Source organism: Lissotriton vulgaris, chromosome 3_2 (genome assembly GCF_964263255.1).
Source record: "Lissotriton vulgaris chromosome 3_2, aLisVul1.2, whole genome shotgun sequence".
In the NCBI taxonomy this organism is placed as follows: Eukaryota; Metazoa; Chordata; class Amphibia; order Caudata; family Salamandridae; genus Lissotriton; species Lissotriton vulgaris.
In genome coordinates, this window is record NC_141690.1 from 191,823,622 (window position 1) to 191,835,845 (window position 12,224).

General features: G+C 46.4%; 1 protein-coding gene across 1 annotated transcript in view; it reads left to right on the top strand.

Annotated features, from left to right (window-relative positions):
- POLN (DNA polymerase nu) overlaps positions 1–12,224 on the top strand; it is a 2,377,116-nt gene that overhangs the window by 875,709 nt on the left and 1,489,183 nt on the right. The gene's annotated exons all lie outside the window — the stretch shown is intronic.

The following is a 12,224-nucleotide window of genomic DNA, read 5'->3' on the forward strand; positions in this document are numbered from 1 at the left end:
CTGCATAGGTAATGTGCAAAATGTTGTGGAAAGGAAGTGAATGCTTTACAATTTGTAATTGTACACCAATGGGTATGGTAAATAAAACCCTCCAACGTGTTATGCTGTTTAGTAAAGCCTGCTAAATCGTGAGTAATCCAATGGAATGTCTTGTATCATTCACCAGCTAGGTATGGATGAAACGGCCACAAATGTTCTGGAAATGTAATGATTCGTTAGAACAGAACAATCAATTTGGGTATTGAAGAGAAAGTACAAAGAACAGTTTTTCAAAACAAAGTTTTATTGTACTTTCCAACAATACAGACAACATGTGGTAGGCCAAACAGTACAATATGCAGTAATTACTAACATATCATGGATCAGGTATTAGTGAATAACCATTGGCATGATAATTTGTGACAATGCAGACAATGTGATACAATAATCACTGCCTACCCATACAACACAAAGGTTCCCACCGCCTTTATCCCCGGCATACACCCCATCCCTGCCCATGCCTTTGAGTCCTCATCTAGGGGTAACTTACCACTCAGCAATGTTAGAAAGGTCCTGGATATATATTGCCCCCCATGGTCCACTGTGCAGAGAAGCTACAGAGAGTTAGGGCCTGATTTAGATTCCAGCGGACGGGTTACTCTGTCACAACAGTGACTGATTTCTCATCCGCTGAAATATAAATCCCATAGGATATAATAGGATTTATATTTCGGCGGACAGGAGTAACCATTAACTAAAATTTACATCAGGCCCTTAATCTTTTGCTGTCGCTGGTTCATCTCTGGGTAGAGGGGAGAGTACAGGAGTATCAGAGGCAGGTTCTTTTAGACAATCTACCAGGTGATACCACGCTTTGTCTTTGTAAGAAAAGAAAAAAAACTGTTGTTAGCGAATTTTTTCAGGGTATCCAAAAGCTACCATCGAGAATTGCTCATCTGGTAACAGTCAAAAAGGTCTAGAAAAAAGGTTCTTTGAACCGTTTTATGATCAGTAGGAACAGCGTCTAACATCATCTAGAATCATCTAGGTTATACGCAGTGGCGGCCGGCAGGGAACGGGGGTGGTGGAGGGATCAAATAAAACACTTATGCTTTGACAGCCGCCGTCTCTCCTCAGCTTCGGTCCCTTCTCAGGCTGCCTTCTCCTCAGCTTTGGCGTAAGCAGGAAGCACACAGGCTTCCTCCCCTAATCCATTTACAATGCTGCAATGCATGCTAATTGGATTAGGGGTGCATTGATTGGTCTGAGCGCCAAGGTTCAGCTCTCAGATGAGGACATGATGCTTAGGCATGTTCCCCACAAGTCTGTGTAGTGCAACCTGGTGGGGAACTTGCAAAGTGTGCATGACTGTTTGTTAAACAATCATACCACTTAGAGTGTGCACCACTCCTCCCCCTGTGACTGCAGCCGCCCCACCCTGCCCAAACCTAGCCCCATAGTGAAAAATAAAATGATAATAACGGGGTTATTATCATTTTATTTTTCCTTTCTTCTGCTCTGATAGCATTGATGCGAATCTCCTCCGCCTTAGCGTAGGAGCCACCTCTGGTTATACGCAAATATATGGTAATCTTCCTATGTAGATATGTAGATCCGAACTCTCGTTTTTCCATTTCGATCTAGGGTTTAAGCAGTCAACTCCACTGACACCACTAAGACTCAAACTATGGCTTTGCCCAACAAACTATATTATCTCATCCTCCTCGATCTTCCGGCTACTTTGGGCATTGGTTAGTACTCTGTTTTGCTCTCAGGCCTCTCTCGATATCTCCTGTACCACAGCCTTGTTGGCTTCATCTTGTCTTGCTAATTAGACTTTTCGTGTGCTTTGAGAAAGGCACAACAATACCTCCTTACTACTCTGTTGTCATAGACATTTTAATGTGTGTTCAAAGTGGGCGCTAGCCAGGGACCCAGCTTTTCATCCAGCTCTGTTCTGCAGAGACTTGCCATTATGACCTTTGACAGTTCTTAAACAGATTTTGTTAAATACTGTTTTTCTTTATTTTACTTTTAATGTGGGTGATGTCTGGCATTCTATTATAAACATATTGCAGAGAAATGTTGTGTTTGGTTCATGCAACATTCATAAAAAATTTTCCTTTAGATCAAAACAAGACCCTTCATATGACACATGGGAGGCTGTCACAGAGATTAGTTGCAAAAATATCAGTGATTTGCAACTGTGCTATCCCTGAATTTTAGATGTAAACAAATGTAGAATTTGGATCGTTTTGCCTGTGCACTGTGAGTGACCTGGCCAAAGAGGGCACAAAAGAAATGAAATTAGATCATAAATTCAAAGCTGTTCCGAACAGGGGCCCCCAAAATATGTTTGGCCCAGGGCCACCAGAATCCTCAAGATTTCCTTATCTGCTGTAATGTTCGCCATGGTTCTGTCCCGGCTTCTGATACTCTTTTCTATCTATACCAACTCTGGCTTCTCTAATACTTTCCTCCTACTTCTATGGTGACAGTTTCAAGATTTGTTTTATTTTCTTTTGACTCCTGTCTGAGCAGGACTCTATTATGCTTTTCCTTTATCTAGTCACTTTATGCTTTACATGATTCAGTCTTAACCTAAGGAGCTAGTTCTTGAATCCAGTGAGTGGCCTTGTGGCAGTAGGTTAATGGATGGGTACATATCCATTGTCTGAGGTGACCACATCCAAACAACTCTCTCTCAGATAAACTGCCATCTCTCTTCATGAGCCCATATTGCTTAACCCCTTCCATGCTCATGACCACCCCCCGCCATCATGAGTCACGGTGGGTGTGTGTGCACGACACCCCGGGGCCGTCCGAACCACACCCAAGAATGGAATGCATGGGTACTCACAAACTTTCTCTCCAGGCCAAATTTAAGTGTGGTTTGTGGCCGTGGGCCCCACTGGCGGGGGTGGGGTCAGTGGGGGGCGGGGTCAGTGTAGGGCTGGGCTAGAGGAATAAAAAATCACTACCGTTTCAAAGCATTACTAGACAATGTTGTATTTCCAAAGCAGACGTAACTACAAGGAGCACATTTTTATAATATTTTTTTATTATCAGACAATAGCAATCTTAAGAGGGATTGCATGGCAATTTGCAGTAACCGAACATTTAACACATGCCCATTGCAGCACAGGCTTCAGAGTCCAAAAAATACGTATGTTAAAGACAAACACAACAAACTTATTTTATAGTTCATGTCACCAATTAGTTTTCTGTAATCTAATACCAAGTCTCAAAAGGCAAGCCTTAAGAGCTGATCCAGATGTATGTCTGTAGGCTTATTTCTGAGTTTTCTCTTTAACAGTCCCATTGTGGAAAATGAACTTTCGCAAACATATGTTGACCCATACTTGTCAGAAGGCACAATTTTCCAGATTTCTTCTGGTGCTTGCCCCCACAAAAATGCTTCAAGGGCTGAATTGTGCTGCATGTTAATCAGCTCTATTTCTGCTCTTGCCCTTTTCATGCCAATAAGGGCAACAACGTCAATATTTTGTGCACTCACAGTCCAGGGGTTTTCGACTAGCCTGAACAGAGGGGTGAGAGCTCTGAAGTGAGAAAATGGGCGTTTGATCTCCCCAGCACTTTCTTCAAGTTATGCACCAAGGTCTAGGTTTGACAGAATTTCTTGTGCATCTAGAAACCTCTGCATCACAGCCAACAGTTTTGGGAAGTGGGTGAAGTCACTATATCCAGCTGTTCTTTGAATAGCACACGCTTACTTTCAAAAGCATAAATACCATTCATCAAGGAGCACACAAGCAGCTGTTTAACTTGCAGGGTCAAATTGAGAGCATTGCAATGTGTGTAAAGATTTGAAAGACAATGGAGAATAATAAGCCATTTCACATGAGTTAGTTCTTGGAATGATTGACCTCCACTGTTCACAAAGAGTTCAATTTCAGGAAGCAATGCGATGAACCGCTACAGAACCTTCCCTTTGCTTAGCCAACGCACGTCAGCGTGCATCAAGAGGTCTGTATATTCGGCTTCAGATTCCTGCAGCATTGCTTTAAAAAGTCTATGGTTCAGAGCTTTGGCACGGATAAAATTAACAATTCTCACTGCAACTTTTAGGACATTATTCAGTTCTCCATGCTTTAATTTTGCACACAATACTTCTTGGTGAATAATGCAGTGGTAGTCTATCACAGTCTGTTCTATGAGCTTCTTTTTAAGCATAGATACACACCCTCTGTCATGGCCTACCATGGCAGGAGCCCGATCTGTTGTTATGCTGACAAGAGTGTTCAGTGGTATATCATTTGTTTTAAAGTAGTAGCTCATGCTGTCCAGTATATCTTCTCTTGTGTGCCCTTGCAGTGGTAGAAGGCACAGGAGCTCTTCTTTGGGATGAAGCGATTGGTCCAGATACATCAGCCAAACTAATAACTGGGCCACATTACTCATTTCTGTGGACTCATCCATGGCAATGCTGAAAAACGGTGACTCTGTGACTGCTTTGATCAACTGCTCCTGGACGTTTTGACCCATTGCCTCTATTCTGCGTGCACACGTGGAATGTGATAGCTCCAATGCACCGATTTCCTTTAAAATACTGGCTTTATTAGTGTAGTTGTCAAGTACAATGTTGGCTGCTGAAAGGAAACATTTCTTCACCAGCTCTGCATCTGTGATTTTTAAAAAAAAGTTTGGCAAGCAAGTAGCATATTTTGAAAGACGCTTCTGTAACAGTCTCAGATTCCTTCATCTGACAAAGGAAGATCTTTTGTTGGGAAAGAAGAGCTTGCTTTAACAATGCCACTTTTGCAGAACAGAGTTTTGAGTTCAGTGGGAGGTTTGCAGTGTATCCAGAGTGCTGCGTTTTGTAGTGGCGTTCCAGGTTATACCTCTTAAGAACATTTACTTTCTCTTTGCAAAGCAAACAGGTGTTTTTTTTCTTTTGGGCATTCAACAAACAAGTACTCTTCTTCCCATGCTGCCTGGAAGGTCCTGTGTCCGCTCTGTATTGATCTGGATCGTTTGCTAGGCTTGGAAACTGGACTGTAGGCCATCGCGGAGCTCTCTAGCTAGTTTGTTACTATACAACAAGTAACAAGGACCAGGAATCTGATTTTCCACCTGACTACCAATGGACTGACACCACCTCACGACCGATATACTGACACGCCCCACGACCGATGGACCGACACGCCCCACGACCTATGGACCGACACTGCGTCACGACCGTTGTACTGACACCACGTCACGACCGATGGACCAACACCACTTTTCACAAAAGATCTGTGTGCAACACCAAAGTAATGTTTTGTTTAAACATACAAAGTAATGGGTAAACCTGCAAATGAAAAAGCAGGAGGCTTTCCTAAAGCCAGTGGTTGTCATTCAATAGGGATTTGAAATAAATGGCATTCACGCACACACACGTTCACCCGTAGGTATCTTTTCGCTGATTAACAGATGTTTATTGCAACCCAACTAATTTTATCGACCTCAGATGGTTGAAAGGCAGGACCCACCAGGATTGGAACCTGTGACCATGAGGTAGAACACAGACTCCTGCAGCGGATGCATTAGTCCACTGAGCCACCAGACCTGGCATACATACAGTACAAGAGTTTGAGGTGAGTTTAGACTGGGAGACAACAGGAGAAAAAAACGGTAATCTGCCAAATCGGTGATCTCGAGTTGAATTAGACCAAAATAAATCCAATTAAACCAAATCTGGCCTCTCTGTCTGTATTGGAAATACAGCTATTGCAGAAAATATTGGAATAAGAACAACTGTGACAGTTGTAACAGATCTAATAGCGGACCAGTCTGCACAAACGTAGGGAAAGTCAGATATCATAGTAGAAAAACATATGGAAGGAGCTAATCGGGACAGCACTATTTTTTGTGGAGCAGCTGTCAAACTATAGGAATGTGAAAGGCTCAGATACAATGGCCCGTCCTGTAGAGAGGGGATGGGCGAGGGGAGGGGCCAGATTTCAGGTGGGGGTTAGTAGAGCGGGCGGAGAATCAGAGGGCTGGAATGACCTGAAGATTGGGCCAGTGGGAAGAGTTAAGTTATTATTTTTGGGACTTCAGGAAGGCAGAGGATTGTAAAGAAACCAAACACTAATTTGAGTATTTTTGAAATAAACATTAAGCCTGAGATAGGACCTTGGAATGTATAAATAATCATTAAAAATCATATGTTAAATTGATGTTTCTGTTTTCAGGTATTACTCAGGATGTTAACTCGTCAATGATTAGTCTTGTTACAGTTTATGTAATAGCAAATTGGCAACGTTTAGTAATATTTTCATTACAAGGGTGTAGGCGTAGATCAGGGGGCTTGTTTGTTCATCATATTCATGTTGATACAAATGCAGCATAAAGGAATCACTGGTTGCCTGAAGCATTCTATCGGCTCTATTCGAATGGTCTTACCCTTCAGGGTTGCTGACAAGAATGTGAACTGCTTAAGAGTAACTCTTGTAAAGGGAGAAAATGTCTTGTCCTAGATAACTTCTGGTATTATTAGCACGAGGGCGGATGGATATGTCCCAAAGCACAAACAGACAGGAGCAGTGATGGTGATTAGAATGCATTGTGAGCGCCAATTCATTGAAAGAACCACGTTAATGACAAACTATTGGATGTGCTTATTGACCTTGGATAAGATTGTGCACAAAACTGGATATACGCTATGAGTAGCTGAATCATGGAAGCTTCATCAGTGGTGCAAATCATTAATAAAATCAGAAGCAGAAGTGTACAATGTATGTTGGTGTTAATGTGTTTGAGGATTATGCATATTCAATTTATATTGTATGTGAAGTTCTTTAGCTTTTCACTCTTATTGGGCGTTGGCGTTATTACATGTGTAAGAGCATAGGATGACTAACTACATTCCCAGAAGTCTGTTGTTGGCTTGGAACATTGTATCTGTTCATTGTGTATGTAAAGGATGTGGGCAGCTGAAGATTTACAATGAATGCAAAGAGTCTGCATTGCTCAGTCTACAAATCTGATATGTTCCAGAGCAAAACTTGGGACATAAGAAGCAGAAAACTGTGTGTTTTCTCATGTTGAAAGGGAAAGTTCAAAGGTAACTTGGGGGGGAAAAGTTTTGAATCCCAGCCTTGGGACTTGACTCAGCAATGTGTGATTCCGGGCAAACTCCATACTCTCTCGGTGGCTAAAAATGTGAACTTTAATGTGTGTAAAATGTATTTGCATAATCCCTACCTGATGTACACAATCTTGTCAATCATCGCCCAACCCCTCATGTGATGTTCAGTACTTTGTTGTTTCATAGGTAGGTTTGTGCTATGTAAATACCAATACATATATTCACTCACACAGAACACTTTCAGCAGTGACATTTAGTTCTCACAGCACATGGATGAGTTCTGCAAGCTTCCCACACACAGAAAAGATAAAAGAAGTAACTGTGAAAACAAACTTGTGACAAAAAATATGGCCAGGATAAGTAGCAGTTTCTCCCTCGCTCACAAGGCAGGTACAGAAGGAAAGCAGCTGTACAACACTCTGTCACAAAACAGGTAGGACACTGAAATATGTTGGGGAGGTCTCCAGCTCACAAAATACTGCTTAGGGTTCTTCTGGAGGCCAAAACGTGTTGGCATTTAACAAGTAGAAAGGATGTTTGAGATATAGGCTCCATATTTTTTTTAATCCAGCCCTTTGTCCCTGATATAAATGGAACCCATGGGTTTAAATAGAGGTTGTTTTACAAAAAATCTGCCCCCCCCCTTTTTATGCCTAGAAAACGTTACCCTTTAACAACCTGCAAAATACAACCTCCTCACACAGGTTATGCACCTCATCCCACTCTATCTAGTCTTACTAGGCCCTAAGAAATATTTCTCTCAAACTTAGAACTCAAGTAAAATATAGGCATTACAGCACCCCTCCTCATTCACTTTTTTAGGGAACAGGCATGATTAACGTGGTATTTTACTTTTATGTTTATTTAGGCGAAAGGTCCAGCCTATCTAATGTTTCAATGTGCGCATCAGTTTAAGAAAATGTAAAGTTAAAGAAATATTGAAGAAACTTGCATGACTAATTCATTTTTACCAGTTTTAAGAGTTTTTAGTGATTGGGTGTTTTTTGATTTGATATGGGGCCTCTTTTTCATTTTAAATGGCTGTTGTAAATTTTATGCAAACTAATAAAATAAACTTTGTAGTGCTGTTAGCACTCTAGTGTACGTTCGTTGCACGCATCCCTACATCCGCAGGCCAGGCGTGGCCTGCGGGGTTGAATAAATGGGTGGCGCGCGCTCGAGCACGTCACTTCCGACTGGCACTGGGTGTGAGGCTCACTGGCTGCTGCTGCGCGCTACCACCCCTGCGCAAGCGATTAGGCCGCAGGGAAGACCCCACGCCTCACCCCACAACATTGGCGACGAGCAGAGGGAGCCCGACCCTCGCCTGTACGCCTCGACCCTGCCGGACCAGTCTGCTCGCCTCCGCGGTGCCTACCGCGTGTGACCTGGCGACTCCACCTGCCTCACGGGAGCCGGTGCGCTCCTCCCTGCCGGGCCCCCGCCTGCTGCGCGGTGCCGATCCGCCACAGGGCTGCTCGGTGTGAGGAGTTTTCCTCCTACGTGCCGTCTGCTTCGGCCTACTGTGGCCTGGTAACGCCTGGACGAGACACTGCTGTCGCTGCTCGCCCGGAGACGTGGGCCCAGGGGCGACCCCTGCTCTTCCCCGTTCACCGACCATGTGGCGCGTGGTATTGGCGGTGTACGCTGATTTGCCGCCATGGGGAATGCGGATGCCGCAGCACCTGTTATCAACATTCCTTTCCAACACGCTGCGGCTGGGGTGCTACCCCCATTCAGTGAGGCAAGCGATCCATCCACGGCCTCGCCTCGATGGAAGATATGGCTGGAGAGGCTAGAGAACTATTTCGTGGTCACGAGGGAGACGGATGACGCAGTGAAAAGATCCCTACTACTCCACTATGCAGGGGACGAGGTATTCAGACTTTTCAAACACCTCCCCAACCCGAACGCAGCGACCACCTATGCTGCTGCAGTCACCGCACTCAACAACCATTTTGACCCCCAGTTAAATGTCGACTTTGAGGTCTTCATGTTGGGACAAGCCCGCCAACGGGAAGGGGAATCTATGGACCAGTTCCACACCAGAGTGAGGGAGCTCGCCAGCTCTACCGATGAGGACCAGCCAAGGGCCATACGGCACCAGTTGATCCAAGGTTTCCGCGATAAAACACTCAGGGGCCACATCCTGCGGAAACCGGGGATCTCCCTGGAAGACATCCTCATTTTAGCTAGAGCCCACGAACTCTCAGATGCCAGAGCGACGGCCATGGAACAGGCCCTGCACAAGACTCCCGCCAAAACTGAATCCATCAAAGTTGAACGCGCCAACGCAGTACGGCCTCGAACACGTGGCCAGGCGCACAAAGGATATCGCAGGGACCCGCCTCCAGCACGCTGCGGATACTGCGGCCATGAACCTCATGCGGCCAAAGACTGCCCGGCTCAGGGGCAAACCTGTGGAAACTGTGGAATCCCCAACCATTTTGCGTCTGTCTGCCGGAGAAAGAACCAACCCAGACACTCCAAGAAGCCGTGGACGCCTTCCAAGACCGTCCGCCAGCTATCACTGCAAGACTCGCCACCAGAGAGGTCGGGAAAACACCTGCCAACGACCTATGACGACTCGGACTCGGAGGACGAGGAGGCGTATGTGATCTCATTTGCCAGGGAACTGAAACAGAGGCGACGGCCACAACCAACATGTGTGGTAAAAATGGGGGAGAATGAGGTAAAAGCCATCATCGACACGGGCGCTACTGTCAACGTCATGGGACTACAACAGTTTAATAAGTTTTGCCCCCGCCCTGAGGTCCTGCGCTCCAAGACCAGAATCTTCGCCTATGGGGCAGACACCCCACTACCCCTAAAAGGAAAGATTGTGATACCCATTCGGGCAGATGAGGCAGAAATATCAGCAACGATACACATCATTGACCGGGAGGCCGATACCTTGCTAAGCAGCCATACTGCTGAGGACTTAAAACTGATTGCATTCGCTAACCGGATCAGAACCCATCAAGTGGACGAGTTGCTTGAGCGGTTCCCTGAATTGTTCAAAGGGCTAGGCTGCATCAAGTGCGACCCCATCAAACTCCACATCGACAAGTCTGTCGCTCCCAAAGCACTACGTCACCGGCGGATCCCGTTCCACCTGCGGCCGCTGGTGGAAAAAGAACTAGAAAAGCTTGAGAACCTGGGAGTTATCGAGAAGGTAACGGGGCCCACCCCGTGGGTTTCCCCCATGGTCATAGTGGAGAAACCAAAACAGCCGGGCGAGATCCGCCTGTGTATTGATATGCGGTTGCCGAATGCCGCAATCAAAAGAGAAAGACACTTGACGCCCACTATGGACGACATAGTGGCAGACGTAAACGGCTCGATATGGTTCTCAAAAATCGATCTCAACGCAGGTTACCATCAACTACCCCTCGTGGAGGAGAGCCGCTTCATCACAACGTTCAGCACTCACCTGGGCCTCCGACGATATAAGTGCCTCAATTTTGGAATAGCGTCAGCAGCGAAGGTATTTCAAAATACCATCAGAGAACTGCTATCAGGTCTGCCGGGGGTGATTAATGTTAGCGACGATATTTTGATCCATTCCACCACCGCGTCTGACCACTATAAACACCTGCGGGATGTCCTGAAAAGACTGAGCACACATGGAGCAACCCTCCACAGGGACAAGTGTCAATTCTTTCAATCGTCAATCAAATTTTTTGGCTACGTCTTTAACCAAGAGGGAGTTCAAATCGAACCAAGAAAATCAAAATCCATCAAGGATGCTCCCGCACCGAAATCACCAACAGTGGTGAGGAGTTTCCTTGGGATGGCCACGTATTGTGGCCGATTCATACCAGGCCTAGCAACACTCAGTGAACCCCTACGAGCACTAATGAAAACGGACGCCAAGTGGCAATGGGACCCGAGGGAACAAGGAGCCTTCCGGGGGATAAAGGAGGCTCTCCTTGAGCATGCAACATTATCCTATTTTGACCCCGCCAGACGGACTGAGGTGATTGTCAATGCCAGCCCGGTGGGCCTCGGGGCGGTCCTGACCCAAGAACACGAGCCTGGCCAATGGACGGCTTTAGCTTTTGCCAGCAAGGCGCTGACCCCGACTGAAACCAGATACGCTCAAATTGAGCGGGAAGCCCTGGCAATCAAGTGGGCGTGCAGTCATTTCCATTTGTATCTACAGGGCCACTCGTTTGTCATGGTGACGGATCACCAGCCATTAGTGCCTCTCTTCAAGGGCACTGCCCCACACCCACCACCACGAATTGAGAGGTGGGTGATCCAGCTTCAAGCCTATGGTATGGAAGTGGTATACAGACCGGGAGCCAAGAATCCGGCTGACTACCTGTCGCGCCACCCGCTGCCTCCTGAGCCAGTACCCGTGGACGACGACTGCGAAGAATACGCCCGGTGGATAGCACTCACCTCCTGCCCCCAATGCATGACCATCGAAGAGATCAAGGAAGCAGCAGTGGACGACAACCCATACATGAGTTCACTGAAAGCTGTACAGGAAGGATCCTGGGCCAACTACTTACATCCTCCCGACACATGGACAGCCTCAGACAAAGAGGCTCTCACGAAATTCTGGCACGTCCGCCACGACCTCAGCGCCACGGAAGAGGGGGTACTGCTGAGAGGAACACGACTGGTAATACCACAGCGCCTTAGATTCCGGGCCACTCAGCTCGCTCATGGCGGACACCAGGGCTCCACGAAAATGAAGGCACGCATGCGTGAGAAGGTGTGGTTTCCTGAACTAGAAGCAATGGTAGAGGACTATGTGAAAAACTGCATGTCCTGCCAACTAACAAGTGATCCCGAGAGGCCAGCCCCAATAATCACTGAGGAGGCATGCACAACCCCCTGGACCAAGATCAGCCTGGACTTCGGGAGCTTCCCGGGGGAAGGACACACCCTGGTGGCTATTGACTCGTATTCCAAGTATCCCCTAGTGGAAAGGGTGCCCTCCACCGCCTTCACGCATGTGGGGCCGGCGCTGGAAAAACTATTCGCCATGTTTGGTTACCCGGAGGAGATAAAAAGTGACAATGGGCCACCCTTCCAGGGAGCTGAATTCGCCATTTTCCTGAAAGCCAGAGGCATCTCCCACCGACGCATCACACCTCAATGGCCACAAGCCAATGGGGAGGCAGAAAGATTTATGCGG